Here is a 20,597-nt window from a genome sequence, read left to right on the forward strand (position 1 = left end):
AGCACTTAAGACGAAACATCTGTTAACACTGCCTTGTTCATAGAACTTCAAACGAATATAATTACATGTTCTGCTGCAATGTTAAATGTGAGGCAACCATCTATGCTGACACCAGCTCAGTGTATTTTGGCTCGGAGATGTCTGATGAAAACTGGAAGTCTGCACCCCGTGCTTGCCATGCAGAGGAGAAAGATAACGGGAAGCACGGGGACGTGCACCTTGGAGATTTTAAACAGTCAGAAGTTCTCAGAGGCTTTTATGTGCTAAAAACAGTGTTCCTGTTAAAAGTATTTGATTTATACACTGTATGTGAGATTAAGGAAAATTAAGTTTCCTGCGTTAGTTTTATGGCCTTTGTGAATATAAAAACATGGGAATTTGTGTTGCCCATAAGTAATTTGTGGTATTCAAATTTTCCAGTAACTCCTAAAAACATCTTTAATAGTCAAAATTTTTTACTTACTTAGGTTTTGTTCCTCATCTCCACACAGGGTCAAAAGGCCCTGAGAGATCTTTCTCTGTTCTCTTCCTCCCAATTTATTAGATTTAAAAAATAGGTATCAGAAAAACAAAAAAGCAAAACCCAAATTATTTTCTTCAGGACTACAATCCAGCTGCAATTACTCCTGCATGCTCTGTGAATCAGGTGTCTACTGAGTTTTTGAGGAACTGGTTTGCATTTGCACATCAGTCTTCAAAGGTCCTATCCCACTCTGGCAAATCCTCTTTGCTCATCGCAGATAGGAGCAAATCTTGTGCTGAAACCTGAAAAATATTTTCCCAGACTAGCAAAGAAAACAGGTAAAAGATCCCATACAGCTGTATAACAGCCTATTTTACTGTAAGTCCATGTCTTGTGGTTAAAATTTTTGATGCCTATGAATAAAAGGGCTCTATCCTGAACTTTTCTCATGGTTACTAACTCCTGGGTGCCTATGAGGAATTTGCACTGCAACCATTTTTTTTTGCAATGGAGGACACTTCTTTCCTCATCCAGCTGTTTATATTCATTATGCTTGTAAGAATATTATGTTTTGAGGCTTCTGATTCCTGGGAAAATGTCACTGAAGCTGGACCACTTCAGAAGTTATTGTGCAATGAACAATGTGTATGACAGACTCCGTCATACGCACAGGCATTTTACACAAGAAGCCAGGCTAAAAGGGCAGGAAGAGATTTGCTATGATTCCATATAAAATTGGAAAGCAGAGTTGAGAGAGCCTGACTTCAAGACACTCCTTGAATCCTTAGGAAGACTGCATGCAGGTATTCGAAGCTGGGCCTGGTCTCGTTAACAGAACTGAGAAGTCAGATTTACATTTGGGACCACTTCTCTGCTTAGGAAAATGTCATTTTTTGTCTGCTGCTTCACTGATGTTTAATGGTCATTGGACACAAAATGGTTACACTTAACAGAAGGCTAAGCAACAAGGCAAGCCAGTGTATTGACTATATAGTGAATCCGTATATGAATATTAAATGCATTTTCCCTCTTTAGACCTCTTATTTTCACTTGGGTTTTGCCAAGGGGCATTGTAGATTGGATATTCAGATACATATCAATTCCATAATGGTTTTGTAGTTGAAGTCATGCATAAAAGGATGGAAAACAGCACGCTTTACTGAAATAAGACCCTGTGAGCATTGAGGAGTTATTTTTAATATTCCTAACACATGAAGCCAATGCTACAAGGCATTTATGTAACTCTTCTTTGTTTAGTACCACCTCCATCAGAACATAAGTATTTGCAGCTCTCTGAAAGCAGCTCTCTTGCAAAAGCATAACCTACCTTGAACACATTATGGAATCTGTAAAAACTTCCCAGTTATTTAAAGAAAGAATCAAAGATCTGACCTCACCTGAAATAAATTAAACAAATGCCTCAATGTAAATCATTTCTTTTTATCAGAATTTGTAACCTTGGTAGACCTTGTTAAGATGCATACTTTGCCTTTTTTTTTTTTCTCTACCTATAAATCATTCCTTTAATGTAGTCAATGTAACGTAACAAGTACTAAGCACTTTTTTTTTTTTTTTTTTTTTGTAACATAACAGGGCTTCTTCTGAGGCAGAGAACCTCCTTGTTTGGTGCCGTGTACCACAGACCCTAGGAGCCCCCAGGCCTGGTGAACTCATGGCCGGTTTAGTTTCTGGAGAACATAAAACTGACCTGGTATATATAGGCTGTGCAGAGCACTGTGCAGAACTGTACTGCAGATACTTCCTATCACTCATACTCTGATTCCGTTTGATAAATTGAGCATTTCACATAGAAAGTTCTGTTGCAAGCAGGCAGCCTCTCACTGCCAATCACAACAGGAGTGAGTGCCTGCATTCCTTACCGATGGGCTAATAAGACATCAAAACATCTCATTCAAGAAAGAGAGGCACAGACAAGCGCAGCATCTTGGCAGCAGGTAGTTATCTTACTTTCAAGCTCATCACATGTACAGCCCTGTCCACTAGAGATCCCAGCAGGCCACTTCATATTAAAATTTGTCTAATGTGGAGTCTTCAGCTGATGGTGTAAGCAAACAGAGCCAAGGAAGTTACAGTTGGTCAATGTGAGGTCTATTAGCAACTTTATAAAGGCTGGCTTTACTCCCAGTGAAACCAACAGCAATTTACAGCAAACGCCTTTATGTCCCAAGGACATGAGTTTATGCGTGAACAGTTGCCACAGGAGGTGCTCAGCTCTGCCCTTACGACAGCTGATGGACTTCTGCTGCTAACAGCAATCTCTGCTGGCTCCTTTGGAAATCTTGCTTTGGAAATTCTGCTTGTCAGGCAATGACAGATAAAGCTGTACCTGGCTGATTGTCTCCAGACCGGATTACCACACAGGGAATTTCACAATCACACTAGATTCCAATTATTTTTCTCCTTATTCTGGGTAAGAATTCAATTTTCTTCTGTATGACAAAATATTGCCAAGTACATCTTTCTTGTCTAAGCTGAAGTCAGCTTCACTAGATTGCCTCTGCTAGAGGCCCTTCTCCTACGTGCACTGCTCTTCGCAGTGAACTTTTTTCTTCTTCAGCAGCTCTTTTCTCCAAGCTGTCCCCGAGATCCTGCAGCTTCTTTCCACGTTGCACAACACCCACCATTTGAGCCGGCCTGTCATGATCAGACTTTCATGCTGCTGACAGATTTCCTCTGTCATTTTTTTTCCATGCTAGTCAATAATGTGTTAATTTCAATAACACAGCTCTTGGATGTAATGCTATTCACAGGCCTGCATCAACTCCTAGGGCTGCATTCTTGAAATTACCCACTCCAGCTACACCTGTTAATTTCCCATGAAGTTTAAGAGTTCTCCATGTGTTATGCCTCTAACACAGAGCCACTTCCCATCACTCTTCTAAGCACCTTCTCCTCCAGTTCATCTCAAAATTCAAACAAAATGTTTCTTGAAATGTATTTTACTTTTCAGCTATTTCACACTTGGGATGTGAGCAGGCAGTGTTTCCACTCTTTTAGAGGTGGTGCTCACTTGCAAGCAGAGCCAGGCTTACTTATGAGATTCAAGCAGTACAAGGAAATCTTTTCATGAGACTGATCTGAATTTTGATTATCTAATAAAAGGTGGAACAGGAGACAAAATTGGTTTGATTTGATTTACAGTCTCTGAACCATGCTGCAAATGTAGCCCTCCTTTTATGCTCTCAAACTGGTTCCAATTTATTCCTGTGTGTTATTTATGCAGATACATTTACTGAATAGTTTATCAAGTGATTTTCAGATTGGGCTTGCTGCTTATTTTACATAAATTGATCACCAGCTATTGGTTTATTAACCTGTTTAGTATACATGCTACAAGGAGGAAGATCTCCTAAAACACACAGTATTATTTCTGCTCCACCAGGTCCTCACAGGAGACATCATACTGTCAGAAGAAAAATGAAGAGCAAACACTGAAATCCCAGAAAGGTAATTCTTAATAATAATCAAGGAGTCACAGCCAAGTTTGTGAAATTTGTGTCAGTTACCCATGCATAGCAGGTTTTATATTATGACGTAAGAAAGAAATCAAAATCAGGAGAAACTGTGGTAGGCACTATAGAGGAGCAAGCTGTTCCTCAGAGAACTCAGCATCTCCATTTGCAAAATGCTGGGCATGGAAGTGTGGAGACATGAGATGGCAATATCCAAGGGTGGTCCCCGAGTGCCTGGAGATGCCAAGCCTTTTCAGCATCTTCCATGGCCGGACTCCCAGTCCCAGCAACTTGGCACTGCTGAAATCCAAAGGGGGAAAGGCACCGCCCAGCCCTGGGATCAAGAGGGGGCAGACACCACTTTACAGGACACTCCTCCAACCCCAAGACAGTCCCTAGAAAGATCCTGAGAGGAAAAGCAGAATCCTTCTCAAAGTTGTTAATCTATGAGTAGTATTTTAATTACTCAAATTTTAAGAAACACAGAAGGCAAAATACTACAGAGGTGACTCTGAAAAATATCAGCTTCTAACTCCGAAATATACAGTAAGGAACATTACCATAATAAGCTCTGAGGAGATACAATGAAAACTATTACAGCTCCAGGAAAGACACATAAAGATGAGCATAACAATTACCTGCCTGACAGAGAAAAAGGAAGAAAGGTACATAATTTAGAGTACTGCTGTTACTGGCTTTAAGACAGATATATAATGAAGAGTATTGCAGTTACCTAGTTCTGACAGAGATATAATGGCAATCATTAGTTATCTAGCTGTAAGGAGGACATGTAATGTGTAGTATTATTGTTACCTGTCCCTAAAAGAGAGCAAGAAAGAGGGGGAGAGAAAGGGGATGAGAAACCTGGACCGTTACCTGGCTTTGGAAGGCAGAAATTATGGGAAGATTTGCTGCTGCCCATAGCTGTGCTTTACGGCTACTAATTCACAGAGGGAGAGGCAGGGGAGAATGGAAAGCAGCCTGAGTTATACCGTGGTTATCTGGTACAAGGCCAGGCCTCCAGCTGGCTGCAGCTGATAAAACTCACTCACATTTGTTGCAGCTACACTGACTTTGGGCCTGCGGAGAGGGAGAGGATGGGGGATCCGGGGCCTGCCCCAGGAGAAACAAGCACCTCATCCCTCCCCGAGTAAGCACGGACCACAAAAGTTTTCCCTGGGTGCTCCATCACCCCACAGACCCCACTCAGCTGCCTGGCAGCAGCCACCTCCAAGACTGAGCCCACAGCATTTCCCTGTGCACTCCCAGGAGCAGGCAGGAGGCCCTAGGTGACAGTGAAGGGCAGGAGAAAGGCATGGCAAAAAAGAAGGGCTGTAAAGAATGGAAACATGGTCTTTGAGATCTCTGAGCCACACAACATAGAGGTGCAGTGTATCTGTACGTCTACAGAGAGAGACAGATGCTTGGAGCTCTCTGTAGACTTCAGTGTCTGTCTCTTCCCTGGATGAACGATGTCTATCAACCCTACCTTCAGATCAAAAGAACAACTGAAAAAAAAAATAAATCTGGGTGCAAAAGAGGGTAATAATGAAGGGAAACCATAAACATTGTCATAACAAGTAGTAATAGCACAGACACTGAAGCCTACCTCTCCAATTTCTACAGTGCTCCTCCTGTTTGTCCTCAATATCAGGCTTCAAATTTCATTTACAAGGGTGCAATAATGCCAGGGCTTAAGGACAACTCAAGCGAAGTCAGTGTTTCATGTCAGCTCGCTGAGTTTTCAGTCTGGTCCCTGATTAAATTCTAGGTGAAGGAATGTAGGAGAAACTTCAGTGAGAGTCAAACTAATCTTTTTATTCCTGTTTTGACCATTATTTGCTATCCATGAAGTGGAAAGATGTGAAGTTCAGCTGAAATCATTGAATCTTGTGGCGATTAATTTGTAATGTTCCAAGAAGAAAGATGTTCCAGAAACCCCACTGTTCTTCACAAACTGCATGGCTGCTCAATCAAAGTGCTTCTCTAACACCAGCCTCAGTTAAGAGGCGGAGAGAAAGGAATGGGGACAAAGAAAGAAAAGCAAGGAACAGGGCTCTGAATGGGGAGGGAGTACTTGTCTATTTAACCTGCATTCAGAGTAATCAGCACTGTCAATATTACTGAGAGAAGGTTTCCACCCCTTCCTCTAATAACACAGTTCAAACTTGCGCACTCCGAGGCAGCAGAAGTACATATCACTGAGATTTCTAGGCAGGAGCTGTCACCCTGGATCACTACACACCATCCCGACCAACATCCCCCTGCAGTGCCTCTGCCCTCTCCTCCAGCAATGCCTAACACAGACAGGAGACTCTCACTGAGCAGAAAGAAAGCCCCTGGTGCTGAAAGCCATTTGTTGCTCTTGGACAAAGACAACTGGACACAAGCAACCAGGCTAATTCATAACTGACCTCAACTTTCACTTGGAAGTCTGGCATTAGACAGATCAGTAGTGTGTTTTTTTTAACATGTACTTCTGTGAGTCCCACTAGTGACCTGAAGTGGAAAGGATGAGTTGAAACAGGCTCTGATCTTCCGACACTGCCCTGTGTGAAGGCTGACAGCAACCTCTCCTGGGGACATTTTGAGAGTGAGAGACCTCGAGACGTGCAGATCCACAAACACCCATCCTGGGCACTAAATTCCTGCCCTTAATGCTATTTCACACTCTGCCAGGCTGAAGTAGAGAACATCTGGCTTAAACTCCATCTGAAGTTGCTTCCCGCACCCGTATTGTGTGGATCTGAGTAACTTTGAGGGCTGCTACACTCTCCCAGGTTGATGTAAACAGACCTTACACTCAGTGAGAAGCAACTTCAGTAAAACTGTTCACCTGCTGCAAGTGAAGTGGCAGGATCCAGCCATCATTTATTAATAAAAAATAAATATATATGATAAATATCTGCTTTGACTATGACTTGAAAAGGTACAATATGCGGAACTGAACTTCTCTGGATTCCTTCTGGGAATACCATGCTGTTCTTTCACAGACTGTTTTGCCTAACACTGAATATTAATTTTCAAAAAAGCTCTGTTACCTCTCTCTCATCTTTCCTCAGACTTTGTTTTTTTCTCAGTAAACTTTGCTTTCTACTTTTTGTCTTTCACTGTTCTTTTCCTTTTAACCAGTAGACTTGGCTAGATGATAGGATTTCTGGTCTGCCGAGTATCTGGATATGTCAACATTTCCTTTCTTTCCCATACAGATTGAAAACGAACACATCCAAAGATTATGAGCTTCAGAATAACATGCTTCTCCTTCACTTCTGTATTTATACGTGCATTCTACAAAATATACACAACCATTACTGTCATGTTTTACTGGAATGAAATGATGCTCTATTTAAATAATTCTCTTTAAAACAATTTTTGGCAGCTACTACTTAAATATTTCAATCATCACTAAATTCCAACTCTCTACAGAGAGCTGAAAATAAAAATACATCAATTCTATTACGCTATGACACAAAGTAATGTACAACTACCTAAAAAACACACACAAAATAAATAAAAGACAAATTTCTAAGCTTTCTGGTTCAGCTCCCAACCCCTCCTCAGCAGAGGCTCTGTAAAACTGTACTTGCACATGCTTTACATTTTAAAGTAAGCCTGAATACAGCCAGCGAGAAGAGCCCATGCTCAACTTCACAGTAAACAAATACTCCTGCCACCATCAACATGAGCTATTTATTATTATCTGCTTGGTTGTTTTTCCGGACTGATGTCTTTGACTCTAGAATATCATTAACAATACCAGGAATGAGGTGATTATCTGCCTCTCTTCCTCCTCCTCCAAGCAAAAAGAAAAAAAAAAGCACCACCCACACTCACTTTGGTGCCATCACCTCCACAGCCCTACCTTAATGTTACCATCCACCGCAGGCTGCTGCCCTTCCTAAACGAGTCTCTGTGCACAGGTCCTGCAGGATCGTGTGGAGGCACTGACACTTCATTGAGAAAGAAATGATGAGCTTCTGTTCATTTCAGTTCATACTTTTTTGAGCTCAATGACTTGAAAGTCTGAAAAAGGTTTTGTGGTTTTCCCCCTAATTACTTCTCCATTTCTTTGGCACCAAAAACTAGTAAAATGATGTTAGTTCAATGCAAAGTGTTCGGCTTCAGGGAAAAAAAGTCATACCAGCTTCTTTCGAGTTGTCTCCAGTAAGAGCTGCACTCCCACATATTGCCCAAGCAGTACACTGCTCACTCATACAAATGGGGTAGGAAACAACAAAGAGGGAAGCCTGAATGACCTTGTAGAAGTAGGGGGGAAAAAGAAAAATTCAGGCACTTTTTGCAGCTTTTGAAATATAAGAACAGACGCCGCTTTGGAGACAACTGAATTAATTCATACACAAATGTTCCTTTTGCATCTTTGTTTTCATTTATTTCCTGCTTGGTTCCAGCAACAGCAATACTAAAAACTAGTGCATGACAAAACAATCAAATGAGATATTTGGCGCAATGGCTAATTTGTACTCTGTAAGCCTCCCCTACAAATTCTATTAACTGTTCTTCCTGCTTTGCTGATGCTTTTTTTTTTTTTTTTTCCTTGAGAGCACAGTGAGTCCTAAAGCCCAAGAAACATTTCAGTCTCTTTCCTCTCCCCTGTGACTGCCATGCCTTAAGCCCCAGCACTACCCACGTGGGCAGCCCCAGCAAGGAAGCCAAGGGGAATATTGTTTTGCATTTTTTTGAAGGGTGCCAGCTACTACTTAGCAAAGCCTATTGCACAGCAGGCAAAAGGAGGAGGTCAGAGGAGGATGTTGGATCTATGATTCAAAAACATAAAAGGCAATAATAAACTTGTTTTCAGCTTCCTTTCAAAGAGGCATGGCCAGAAGAGAGAGAGATTTGCAGTCTTTGCTTTTGACCCTGACAGTAGGGAGACAGAGACAGCAGCATTCATGTCATGGATGGACACCCCAGTGGGCAGCAGGTTTTGAGGCAGAGGGCCTGAGCACTGGGAGGCTGGGCAAGGAACTCCAGGTGAAACAAATCCCCCACAACTGCCCTAACTTGGAGGGTAACTCAGGAACAGCACTTATCTTCCCTTTGAAAAGCCTTTGAAATCACTTGAAAGAAAGCAACAAAAGGAAAATTCCAGAAAATATAAAAAAGGCACAAGACTTTCTGCACCCCACACTTCCTTCAGTGTGGGCTTAACTATCACTTTAATTACTTCAGCTTCCAACTTTTTTTTTTCTCTTTTATTTAGGCCACACTGGAAATTCAGGCACATTATGGATGGTTCCCTCAAAGCCACCTGAATAAGGATTCAAATGGAAATACCTGAGACCTGTGAACATTCACTGCTGGCCTCATCACAGAGTGCATTCAGTACTCATATTGCTATTTATTTGAAAACAGAATCTTCCAGATTTCTGCCCTATGTTTGTGGAAGACTTTCAGAGAGTAAGTTAGGTGTAAAGTTACAGTGAAGTTCAAGAACAATCCCCCGTCCAAATTCACATGCTTCCATGCAGAATACAGCAAGTTCTGCTGTGCCAAGGGCTAATGAGGATCTAATTATGACAGAGATTCCCCTCTTGCCCAACAGCAGAGAGGGATGGCTCCTGACAGCCCCGGCCCATGCAGGATGGACAAACCAGGAGGTGCTTTTCACCTCCGCCTCGCCAGGCGTACGGCACCCTTGCACAGGCTGTGTGGCACGGAGAGCTAAGCTGACCTGGGGCTCCACGCTGTGTGAAGCCAGGGCAACACCACTGCACAAGTCTGCCCACATTAGCAGGGTTTGTTTTGTTTTTTAACCTTAATAGATTGACACAGTGCTAACACCAACACAGAGCTTCTGGGTGGGTAAGGAGAACATTCCCCATTATAGCAATCACTTCACACAGAATGTCCAGAGTTAGTCTAGTCTCTGTTAAGGGTTAAGATAAAATTCTGAGGGAGCAAGCAACACGTTTCTCCTTGTTTCCTAAGGTTAGCTCCCTCTGCAGCAGCCCATCAGCAGCTGGGGTAGTATGACAGAGAAACTGTGACTTAGACCTCAGCCCAGCTGGTATGACCGTGCTCCCATGCCACAGGACACGGAGGGCCCATGGTGGTGTACAGCTGCCCCCCTGAAATCACTAACATCACATGGCAGCCAAGGATCGACCCCGTGACTCCTGGAGGTGTGTTTTTTCATGGAGAAGGGCAAAGACAGGGAGTGAGTCAGAGCCTCCTGCAGGCAGTCACCAGGGGAAGAGAGAGAAAAGGCAATGGAGCACCAGAGGACACCAAGGGAAGGCATACCGGATAGGCTCCAGGGTCTCATCCGGGAGTGAAAGGGTATTGCTGCCCCTAGAGTGTATTTTGACCATCAGATGCGCAGAAAACCTTCTGTTGAGGGGTACTTTGGCCATTTCCATGTGCAAATACTCATCACAACAAAAATCACAGCTTCTACAGGAGACGTCAGTTAATATTACACTGTTAGTCACAACCAAACTCTGAGAAAAAGAAGCACTTCAAACTGACCCACTGTTTAGTGCCAACAGAAGCAGAGGACCCCCAGAGGCTGAAGATGTGTGAAGGGGGTCCCTGCTTTCATCAGGCTGCAGAGATCATGGCTTATGCAATGGCATTGGACCTGTATCTTAAAGCAGTAACAATGAGCCCTCACAAACAGCCCATTACCTACTTGTTCCTCCCTGCCAGCTGCATCTTCTTAGCATCTCTTGGAAATGGCTACAGTTTCGTTCTTGGAATTTCTGCTTCAAGCACGCTACTGCCTTCTCATCAGATTTTGCCAGCATGTTTCAAAGGTTCCTATAACCAAGTAAATTGTAGTTAAAGAGAATACAATGGCATTACAAAAATACGGTGTTTAATTAAATAACATAAGGTAGAAATCCAATGTCACCTAAAAATTAGTTTGACCTTCTGGTCCTTTTTAACTCTTTAAAATGGACCATTCCCCAAAGTTTTATTTCATTCACTGCATACACATGCTGCACTAAAATGGAAACTGAAGGCCCCTTTCACAGAAAATGTTCTCCGAGACAGCTTGCTGCAGGCACATTTTCTTTGAACCACTCTGTTCTGCTACTTGTCTTCCTTGTAGAAGAAACAACCCAGATGTATGTGGCTAATATATAATGAGACGTTTTATCATCTGTGCTTCTTTACGCCCAAAAGAACTCCGCTGGAGTATATGGACAGCAACAGTAACACACACACAGTGCACAAGCAGTCCTTTAATAAATGGTTTACGAAGAGGTAACACATGCTTAATAAATGTTTTAATAAATGCTTAATCAATTGTTACAGACCAGGCCATTGCTTAAAACCATTTAATTCTCAGAGCTGTTGGACAGAAGACAAGAGGGAACAGTGCACTGTAAATACCAATTGTCAATGGCAACTTCCACAGCCCCCTCCAGCGCACTCACCACGGCCAGCATCTACCCAGCTGTGTGGTCAACGTATGGCAGTCTTTGGATGCTCAGAGGAACACTGTAATACTGATACATCTCCTACATGCTATTCCTGCTAGTCCTGAGGGTATGATTCTCCGTATACATGCAAAATGCAGAGCATGAGCCCTGGACCTACTTGCTCTGCCACTTTACTTGGGTTAAGTAGTCCTTTACTGCTCTATTATGTTGCCAGTTTTGTCTATCATTCACCCCAAGAGATTTGCAGGACAGACTGTATTACAGGAAAGGAACATATTCACTCCCTGGTGTTTGGCCTTCATTTTAACCCTATTCCTTCTGAACTGAGGCTGCCTGATTAAGAAAAGGGCATCTTGCCTGTCGTGCGAATTCAAAGCCCAGGCAGTCCACCTAGTTTGGAAAGACAATGCTGTTGCCTGGTGGTCATTTTCCAGTGGATAGATGGCCAATTCCAGGCTGACTGGCAGGGAACGCAGCATTACACCCACCCAAATTCAGTGAGGCAATCACTGAAATATAGCGGATTGCAGAAAAAGATTTTACCTCTGCTGAATATACAGCATGGACTACATACTCGAACACCTCACAAAGCTTCTTTGTGGATTAAAGTTACTGGTCTCCTTTTCGTCTCCCTCCTTAGCATGTCTTGTATTCATGTCTTACCTGAACTTCTCTTCTTCACACCTCTGACACTTTTTTTTGCAATCTCCTCTTTCTGTCTGGCCCGCCGATGTGGTACAAAACCCCTGCACTGACTGCAAGAGCTAATCCGTCAGCACAGAGGGGAAGGTCGGGCTGAGGAAGCTGTTCAGCTGTGCCAGCAGAGATTCAATACATGCCAATTTGCTTTGTGAAGGAGCTCGCAGCATAACCACCTCTCTTGTGTTTTAAAAATTAATTCCAGCTTGCAACAAATGATGGTCCTTCACATAGGAGATTCCCTTTCCCTGATGCCAGCTAATGCTGTTCATCTGTTCTTTGTTGCTACAGTATCTGGAGGTCTGGCTGTATGAAACCTATTTATTTCTGAAGTGCTCCAAGAAGGTGGGAGCAGAGTCCTCTTACAGGAATGAGTGGAGCTATGCCCACATCACTGCTGTCTGCCTATCTGTGACAATTTGGATCTGCATCACCTGTCCAAGGCCAAGCAGGAGGTTTGCAGCTGCAGGAGAATATCATCTGGTCACCCGAGTCAGGCTGTAATACTGAAATGACTAACAGTCTATTATCTTCATAGTCCAGCCTTTCTAGTCTTAGTCTTTGAACTCCTCGGGGCAGAGCTTTTTCCCATGCCAGGAAAGCATTCAAGCTTCACACACAAACAAATACCATGCTTGTTAAATAACTGTACTACTAGCACACAGAGACTCTGAGACAGAGAAAGGCTTCGAGACAAGTCTGACAAATAATACAGGCCTGAAAGGGGAAATAGTCTGAAATATGAAGAACATGAGAACTTTGAGGAAGTCACACTTGTTCCTGGGAAATGTCACTTTATTTGGCTAATCAGAAAAAAAAAAAAAAAAGAAAAGAAAGAAAAAAGAAAAAAAAAAGGTTTGGAAGCACATGTTATGTTAGTCAAAGAATGCTAGTTCAAAAATAAAATTCTTATTTTCCATGCTGACAGATGCCACCCATTTCATTAGCAGGACTTTAAGCTGAGCCATTCAAAGCTGCCAACCAGAGTCTCTCTTCCCCTCTCCCACTTTCCTTTCCAATGAACAGAACGTGGCCATCTGAGTTCACAGCGGGCTTTGAGCCTCTCCATCTTGAAATAACATGCTTTCCTTTGAGGTAGTGCTTTGCACTGTATCCCAGAGAGACGATTTTCCAGTCCCAAAGCAAATGAGGACCTTTATAGGAGCTCTGGTCTACAGTAATTAGTGTAGCAGGCATCAACACAATGCAACAGGACAGCGCTGGTACAGATGGGACAAGACAAGACACTGATGCAGACCCAGGGAACACTCTCTGGGACGACTGCCCTCACCTCAGCTTCCCTGTCAGCAAGTTTGCAATAGCTAGTGGAGGAGCTGCATTAACTTTGGCCAGAGGCTGGCAAGGAGTATGGGCTGAATTGCCAGGGGCACAGGGCAGCCAGTGAACACAGGACTTTTCCTCAAATACCTGCTTTTCTAGTAAAGAGAGTCAGCCACCCTGCTGCTTTGAGAACTGAAATAGTGTTACCACCGCAGAATAGGCAAATAAAACAAAAAAGATGCATTTTAGACAATAAGACAAAGATGCATTACTAGAATTGTGTTATACATAAGACATTAAATGCAGGTGTTCTAGAAAGGATTGTGTAAATCCTGGTGATCATCACGGAACATCCAGCACTCCACTGGACATGTTTAGCCAGAATCAATGTCCTTAAAACAAAGCTGTAGAGGGGATGAAACAGCAACCTGTGTGCAGGCAGCCTGAGCTTCCCCGCCACACAGCAGGGATGACCCCTGCCAGCCTACATGACGAGCATGTTGTGCCAACGCTTCCAGCGTAAAGAAGAAAACAAGCAGTATGTTGACCTGATTGGCTCTCTACCTGGAACGAGACGGGGAAACCATCCCAAGACACGTGTGTTTATATTGTGAGAATCCCATCCATGGCACTTTTAGTATTATACGCATCAGGCTGAATGCTTTGCAGCACTTTCCTGCAGACAGGCCTGTAAGCCAAGGCAATGTACTTACTAAAAACTCCAGTGGGAACTCTGTCTACCTTCACCCAGGCTGAGCTCAGCTTTTAATGTGTTTTGAAAAAGGATTTAAACATATAAATCTGTGGGAACTACAAGAATCATTGTAAAACAGCATGGAATTGAATGGGATTGATCTGGGGAAGTCTGCGAGCTTGTCTAGACTGCAACCCATAATGCTCAGTTCCAAGCAGCAGTTAATAGTGTTATGCTGGGGCTTTTTTTATTATTGACCAACTCTATAAAACACTGTTTTTCAGGGAGCTCAGTACACTCTAAATAGGCCAGTTTGTAGTCCCAGGCCTCCAGCCCCTTGTTTTCAGTTACGAAGAAATCCTGTTCTCACATGCAGCAAGGCTGACAGCCACGGTTTTCAGCTGCCTGGGAGTGAAACCAGGGGTAGGACCAGGCTACTTCTAAGAAGGCCACAAAAAACAGCTACTAGGTTGTAACTGTCCAGGGACGGGTCAGAAAACTGGCCAATTTTCTAAAAGCTGAAAAAATCTATTTTCAATATATCTCTTTGCTCAAAATAGAAATGGATGCTACTGTTACGGCTGGGATTAATGACCGCCCTTCTCTGCCACGCAGCCACCCAACACCCCCTGAGCCCTTCCAACGCGGGGCACTTTCAGGGAGGAGCAGGGTGCCGGTCTCCTTCCCCTCCAGTCCCTAATGCCCTGGGAAGGGCTTCTGGACCAGCACCAGTGTGGCTGCAGGATGCTGCCCAGGATGCGCCAGCAGCCCACCTGCCTCTCCAAGCACCTCATGCAGGGGCACAACGCAGCCCACCCTTGTCCTGCTGTCCTCCAAGCAGAAACACTCAGAGGGACACCTGCCTGGCCTCTGCTACAGCTGTGTTGTGTATTTGGACGTGGCCATTTCCATCAGAAAGAGAACCAAGACCCAGGCAGCAAAACTCCTGCACCTGCATGCTAAGTGGGGGATTAAGACTGTTTGTACCGTGTGGTGTGTTAAACAAGGAGGGACCGGGACTACTTAACTGGACAGAAGTCCTGCTCATGTCAACACTTAAGCTCCACCGTAGTGATTTTCACCCAGCTCTTAGCATATGACCACTGCCCTCTGTGCAATTCTAAGATGGTCCTTGTCCAAAGAGCTGTACAGATGATGAGAAAACGGGTGCAGAGAAATACAGAGGGGGAGAAAGTTTCAGCAAAACAACCTTACCAGTGCAGAAAGCAGAGTTATCTCCATCGTTACTTTGCTATTACCAGCACATGCCGCAGGGCTGGGAAGCCAGCACAAAGCTGCAAGTGACGGACTAATTGATAAGAGAGTTCTCCTGGCGCGCCAGCAGATGCAGAGATTATTGCTTCTGCCACATCAAGCCAGTGCTGTCCTCGATAGGGTTTCTGAGAGAAAATCCTCGCTTTTGATGTCTGCTAGTATCATCCAACAGATCAGATGACAGAGGAATGAAGAATACTAAGCATCACCAGATAAAGCAGTCAAGAAAATACACGGAGAATGCAGGACAAACTGACGGCGGGCTTCCTAGCCAGTTAGTTTAGAGTTAAACATCACGCAGCTCTTGTCATTTCTCTTTCTCCCAGTAATTAACTGGGAGAGGGAAGTGGGCTAGCAGAGCACCTCGCCGAGGGCCTTTGGCTGCTCCCTTCTCAGGGGAGGCAGGACCAAGTCCTACCACTTCAGCCCTCTGCCCGGCTAGGTAACAGGACTGCACAGAGAACCACCTTCACCTCCTCGCAAGGACTGGCCGAAACCTGCTCAGTTCTCATTTCATCTGGCAAAAATTGATGGGCCTTGATCCAATAAGCAATCCCAATGTTTACAAATCACTACAGCATGCCGTGAAAGTAAAGCACATCGATCACAAAGCCAGTGAGTTCACATGAGAGGACAGAATCTTTACGAATCCTTTTATTTTTACAACCTTTCAGTAGTAAACCCTTCCCACTAGGCTTACAGACTTGCACCTAGCATTTTATATGAAGCCAACAGATATGCAGACCACATTGGAAAGGAAAGGTCTCTCTTACTTCACACTGAAATAACGTTGTACACTTCTTTTCAAACTTGAAACCATGAAGAAGCTACAAGAGTCTGTAAACGCCATTTGCTCAGCCGCATGCTTTCTGCAGACAGGGATTTTTGTTTTCTCTGGTCTGCTGTTATCCAAGAGGCTCTGAACAAATTCAGACTCTTTTTCCCTGGGTGCAGCTTTGCTACCCTATACAGAATGGGGCTCCCAAGGAGCCTGCTGCAGGCAAGGGATCCCTCCCTAAGAGGTCATGAATGGCTAAGGGACTCTGCAGGCAAGCAAGGCACGTGGCAGACAGTGGTAGACGATGTTATGGATGGGTTTAGGGACACCACAACTACAAATTCGAATACCGTGGCCCTTTACTGATAGCCTGCTGAGAGATATTTATAAAAAGCAGCTACACTCTCATTAAGTGTCATACAGACAGGAAAAAAAAAACAAACAACTTCAGATGTGTTTTAAGACCCCAGTTAGCTCATATTGGGCCAGGCTATTTATCTAAAACTTTAATAAATAGGATTTATTATACAGCTGATGTTTAATCCTTTTAATGTTTTATCTGACATGCGTTGCTGGATCTGATTATCTTCTTTTCTCTTTTTTTCCCTTTCATTACTTAGAGATGTAACGTTTGCACTTCATAACATTTATAGTTTTGCAGCAAAATGGTGTTTGAGCAGCTTATTTGTGAAGGCTGTATTGAAAATATCAAATGCTTATGACTGTCATTACATTTGTTCTGTGGTTCTCTTTGAAGATGCCAGATTTTTAATAACATTTCTGCATGTATCCTACTCTAGTAGCAGATAAACTACTCTGACAACTAGAAGGTGATGATAGCATTTACTGAGCAGAAAGCTGTATTAATTTTTAGAGCCACAAAATAGAGAACTGAGCTACACAGATTATGAACTGTTATTATTCAGCACAATAATGCACAAGAGCCACATACTGTATTGATCTGCAGTTACTGAATCCAGATAATCAGTGGTTGGACCTAGACCTGAGCAGTAACTATAGTACCCCGGAGATTTGGAGTTGCCTGAAATGATGAAAACATTACTGAGAATTTTGCTACTTTGAATTTTTTTCAAATCTTTTGAGACCCTCATTCAAGAAGCATTTTAAACAGAGAAGTTTTTAAATAGTGAAACTGAGAGGACACAATGAGAGCACTTTTTGAAAATTTAGCCCCTTGACATTGCCTCTATTACAGCAGTCCTAAAATTCTTAGTAAAACCGTAGGCCTGACCATGCTAAAATACTCCAAGTTTTGCTTTTAATTCATATCCGAGTTTATGGGCTAAGAGCCACGTCAGTTTAAGCCAGTTTCATACCTTCTTGTGTTACAAATGCTGCCTGTCTTTCAGCTGGTAGCAGACACGGTTCTGCGAACAGAGATACAGCACAGCAGACTCCTCACACACAAACACGTTACATGACTACACCAACCCACATTTCCAGCCACATACAAGCCAGTCTTTCTTTGAAGAAACTTCAGCCCATATCAGTGTTTGCCTCTCCTGGGATAACCTCATCTTAAAAACAAACTACAGCCAGAACAAGCAGCACTCCTGCTGTTCACACAGGCCTGTATCTCCCAAAGCTGTAACCCAAAGCCAACAAGGCAGCTCTGCTTCCCAGGAGTCACAGCCTGCTCACACACTCAGAAAAACAAATGTAAAAACAAAGTAAAAACACCAGTTGGTGGCATACACCCAGACAGCACTAATCCTCCCATACGGCACAGCACAAATGTTTGGAAGCCGCAGGACATTTCTGCTTTCTTTTATATTTGAAGAATTTGTTTCCTCTCTTTCCCAAAAAGCAGCTTACAGTACCAGATGACAGCCTGAGCAAGTGACAGTGGGGAGCTGCAGCCAGAGAGCTGGAGGAGTCACCCAAAGAAAAGCACTGTCTGGTGTCAGAGACCAAGTCCTGGCCTGGAGCAGCATCCACCTTTAGTGTCTGCTCCCCAGCCCCTGCCTCACACAGAACTCTCTCCTGCTAACCATCTCATATCATACGTTAAACCAGTTTTACAGTTGCCTTTACCATCCTCTGCGAGCCACTGTTTTGGTACAGGTAATATAATTTTTTTCAGTAACAATTTTTGTCCCAGATGGATGAAGCAACACTCAAATTCTGCAGGCTGTGTCTTTCTGGGGTGCCTCTGATCTGTCCCAGTCCAGCTGCTGTTACGATTTCCCACTTTTTGTCCCTGTACCCTCAGAGCCAGCAGAAACTTAGCTTAGCTCTAAGTATTTCACATCCACTGAATAGAAAGAAAATCCTTTGGCACTTCACTTGATCTCCCTGGTAAATTAGAGACTAGAGCATGATCTTGCACAACTGGCCCCTCTATCAGTTCAGATCTCCATGAGTTTTCACAGAGCTCCCACTTGCTCTGTTTGTTCCCAAAATTATGAATTCTGCTACTCTGGAAAATCCTGACTGTGCCTATGGGTGACATTAGAGTTTTTGAGCTTTCAGCTCCTCATGGGCAAAATATCTCATTCAGATAACTGTTAATTTCACTCACCTCAAAATCTTTTCTGCAAGAAGCTATTAAATTGCTGACCTTCATTTTATCACTGATATTTGTCTTCAGTCCACAACTGCAAGGAGAATAGAATCAGTGAAGATTTTATTAAGAACACATATACACAAACAAGCACGTATTTAGCCAAGACTTTTCTACTGAGTCAGCTCTAGGGTCAAGAAACCAATAAATGTTTCCCTCTATCTGCATTAGGAACTGCGCCCTTCTGCATGTTACCTCAAGACAGTTGCTCCTGAGCTTCTATTCTCCTGTTTTTTTATCCCATAAAAACAGATTATTAACATACTATTATTTGCTTCTGTAACTAAATTTTAATGTTACGAGAAGGGAATAGAAAGTACGGTTATTAATCTCCAAGTGAAATGAAACCACTGATGATAGCTTCCCTTCACTAAACCTGCCCATTACCTCCACTTGGACACTGCAGTAGCAACCACTCCCTAAGGGACAGCCAAACTGTTTACCATGTTTATTTAATACCACTCCCACTCTTAGTTACGCTTTAAACAATTAAGTTAGCATTCAGAAGAGCACAGAAAGCTGAAACAGTCTCATTAGCTCATTTTGCTGAGGAAAGTGTAAGCAAGCGTCAGCAGCACAATATTTTCTGTAGTAGCAATCTCCATGGACTACCTTTCTACCACAGGCTTTTGAAGGGTGCTGTTCATACAGGTTTCTAAACATGACCACTTATTTGAAATACTCCTTCTGAGACAACAATCTGACACGCTGCATCACAAGGTTTGTCCTTTTGTTTTCTTTAATGTTTAAATACGCCTCGAAAAGCATTTCAAGAATTCCTTTTACGGCACTTTAAATACTTTAATTAGATTAGAAATTGAAATTAACATATAGAACAACAGAATCTCCAAGAAATTTAATGAACTCATTTACTGCTTTTTCTAATTTCAGAATAATGCAGATCCCTCGAATGGGCAATTCCCTGAAATCTATTCATAGCTCTGCATGAACAATTTAACTTCTTGGGTGGTGGGGGGAGCCCTTCTTCCTTTCCTTTCTCTTTCCTTTATTACTGGTTATTTTTGCTATGTATTTCCCTTTTTAAAACACCTGCCATGAATCTGGAAAGAGTTAGTGAAGTTAACACATCTTCAGTGTCAGTTTTGTGCACTGGAAACATCCTGACCCTTAGGAAACCCTAACAGGTACACCATGATTTGAGGGCAGTCTAACACCAGCCCATCTCTGCTGCCCCTGTGGCCTGGCCACCGCTGGACATGGACACGTTCCCCGCAGGCCAGCACAGGGTGCTCCAGCAGCGCCAGCTCTACCCAGTCCTTCACCATGCTCCCAAAGGAGGAAACAGAGCTCATCTTCTTGGGCATCTCTTCTCCATCTTCTCTAGGTGGGAGGCAATAGGAAATCAGAGCCTTTTCAGGAGTGTAAGGTAACTTTCATTTTATTAAAAACTAAAAACACAGCCTTTTAGGAGGCCTCTTTAAAACCTCTAGAGAAAGCATAGTTTAAAAGGCATCTTTAAAAACAGATAATTGTGTGCTATTAAAATTACATCCCATGACTCGAAAGGGACTCAAAATCTGATTAACACTGAGAAATTTTTTTTCCCTGTTGCAGGAGCGAGATTGCCTACCTGCAAGGGCCACCACCCCTCTTCCAAGCAAGAGGACAGAGGCAATGAAGAGGGCACAAGTCTGGCGTAGTCTCACTCCCCTTTCCCAGATGGCACAGAAGTCCAGGGGAAGCTGCACAACCACCCTTTCCCAGGTCCGGGTCATACAGGGATGTTTTCTTGAGGCAAAAAGCTAGCCAAGGCTGCATTTTAACTAACAGTACCCAGTGGTACTACTGGCTGATTTTTATAAAGAATTGGCCTCAGGGCTTTAGTGCAACTGGAGCCAAATTGCACAGCAGCGGTGAGGGAGATGCAAGTATTGAACTGTATGAGACTGGGAAAAAGCCAGGGGTAAAGGGAAGTGACAG

The 20,597-nt window shown here is 43.2% G+C and overlaps 1 protein-coding gene across 3 annotated transcripts in view; it reads right to left on the minus strand.

Annotated features, from left to right (window-relative positions):
- Positions 1-20,597, minus strand: part of LOC106017775 (uncharacterized) — a 116,379-nt gene that overhangs the window by 83,553 nt on the left and 12,229 nt on the right. For 2 of the 3 annotated variants that reach the window (XR_011810457.1, XR_003498509.3), the window contains 2 exons: positions 18,615-18,690; positions 10,589-10,716 (listed from right to left, as the gene is read on the minus strand). The gene's annotated coding sequence lies outside the window, so the exon portion shown is untranslated. Of the gene's footprint in view, positions 1-4,812; positions 5,133-10,588; positions 10,717-18,614; positions 18,691-20,597 lie in introns of those variants that run through there. The other variant, XR_011810458.1, reaches the window with a different exon arrangement.

The sequence above is a fragment of the Anas platyrhynchos genome, chromosome 7, assembly GCF_047663525.1.
Source record: "Anas platyrhynchos isolate ZD024472 breed Pekin duck chromosome 7, IASCAAS_PekinDuck_T2T, whole genome shotgun sequence".
NCBI lineage: Eukaryota > Metazoa > Chordata > Aves > Anseriformes > Anatidae > Anas > Anas platyrhynchos.